The sequence below is a fragment of the Entelurus aequoreus genome, linkage group LG07 (assembly GCF_033978785.1).
Source record: "Entelurus aequoreus isolate RoL-2023_Sb linkage group LG07, RoL_Eaeq_v1.1, whole genome shotgun sequence".
Taxonomy (NCBI): domain Eukaryota; kingdom Metazoa; phylum Chordata; class Actinopteri; order Syngnathiformes; family Syngnathidae; genus Entelurus; species Entelurus aequoreus.
Window position 1 is genome coordinate 10,760,892 of NC_084737.1, and position 1,926 is coordinate 10,762,817.

The window sequence follows — 1,926 nt, forward strand, 5'->3', positions numbered from 1 at the left end:
TTACATTTTGAATTACATTTGTGCAGGTGGGTGCGAAAGTACGCATTACCAGAGCTGTACACAAAGATTCTGTTTTGTACAGCATACATAAAAAAAGACAATAAAATACATAGACAACTATACACACGTTTTATATATACACATTTATATTCATACTGTATATTATTCACTGTTGAAAGCGGCCCTCTGAGGGCAACCATAACGGCGATGTGGCCCTCAATGAAAACGAGTTTGACGCCCCCTGGCGTATATCGTCTATATTGCGCAGTGGTACGCCAAATCTGTAAATATGTACTGTATACGGCGTGTCATTGTCGACGTCGTCTTGTCGATTGTAAATAATGTAAATAATTCAATGTATATACTCTGATTATCTTGTGTGATGACTGTATTATGATAATAGTATATATCTGTATCATGACTCAATTAAAGTGGACCCCGACTTAAACAAGTTGAAAAACGTATTCGGGTGTTACCATTTAGTGGTCAATTGTACGGAATATGTACTTCACTGTGCAACCTACTAATAAAAGTTTCAATCAATCAGTCTGTGCAGTGTGTGTAATGTTACAGTGGCCAAAAATATAAAATATACCTGTTATATAAAGCCTCTGCCATGTTTTTGATGAATACATGGGCCTACTATGCTACTGTTTTTTTGGGGGGGAGGGGGGGGTCAATGTTTGAGAGCCAAGTTATTTTCCTGAGGTGGTGAAAACATTTGAGAATCACTAGTCTGGTGTATCTTTCATGATTGGAGCACCATATTTGTTGGCTACTTCCTGGGCAAACAACAATAAAGTGGCATGAAAGTCATCTATAAAGTGAAGTATTTTATTGAGTAATCCAGAGAACATGACAGTTAAACAAAAGCTAGAGGTTGGACTACTAATACGTTTGCACTACTCGTGTAATAATACTATTAATACCACTAATAACTGCCCCTGTGATTATACTGCTGGTCAAATGTAGCTAGTTTGTTCAAAAATATCAGTATGTGACGTCACTAATTAAAGGCAAAACGTTGCGTTTATAAAAAACAGAAACTACTGTGCTCGTCCAGGTGTGCAGCAAGTGGTGTCAAAGTCTTTGTTGAAATCCAGGAAGCTGCTGGAAACAACCGTTGCAATGTTTTGTTCGGAGCAGTCCGAGCACCGCCGTTGCTTAACAAACGTCCTATTACGTCTCTATTATCACCGCAAATCAATCGTTTTGAGAGAGAAAAAAAAGCACATTCACACACACACAAGTCAAACTTTTGAAGAGTACTCACTTCAAGGCGCCTCGGTGGTGCGTTCAGGGTCTAAACAACCACGACCTCACCGTCCACATTTTTTCTTTTTTTTTAAAGACAATACTTCTTTTTTTTGTTGTTGGACGTGTCTGTGGTGTTAGCCTTAACGTTGACTTTGATGTCGTCCGTCCGCCATGTTAGTAGTAGAGCGAGGTCGGTTAGTTTAGTCGCTGTCCTGCCGGTGCAGCTGTTGAGTAAAGAAGAAGATGAGGCGCGTTCGCGACGACGACGACGACGCCGCCTCCCCCTTTCCGAGACCTCCCGTGCACGCGCGTAACTCCCTCCCCCTTGATTAAGGATGAAAGAAAATGCGAAATTTCGCTATTTTTGTGAGTTAAACGTCGGGGTGCTGAAGCGACGCCTTGTTTTTTTTTTGTTGTTTTTTTTATTTTTATTTTTTTGTTGATATTAATAAACGCGTCGTTGCCACACGGTGACGTCACCATACTAATCAGCCGCACGTGTGTGCTCTTCATTGATTAACAGCCACTCAATTAAGAAGTCACACTTTGAAGCAATCATAATAAAAGCAACCTGTGTTTAAAGGTTACTTTCTTCTTCTTCTTCTTCTTCTGGCGCCATGTGGAGGCGGGGGGAGGGGAGGACGACTACAACTTTTCACAGTTACATGA

The 1,926-nt window shown here is 40.7% G+C and overlaps 1 protein-coding gene across 1 annotated transcript in view; it reads right to left on the bottom strand.

Moving 5' to 3' along the window:
* The window catches only part of znf217 (zinc finger protein 217), a 26,923-nt gene extending 25,370 nt beyond the window's left edge, over positions 1-1,553 (bottom strand). Inside the window, exon 1 of the mRNA XM_062052552.1 lies at positions 1,274-1,553. The gene's annotated coding sequence lies outside the window, so the exon portion shown is untranslated. The remainder of the gene's footprint in view (positions 1-1,273) is intronic.
* Between the last annotated feature and the right edge of the window lie 373 nt (positions 1,554-1,926).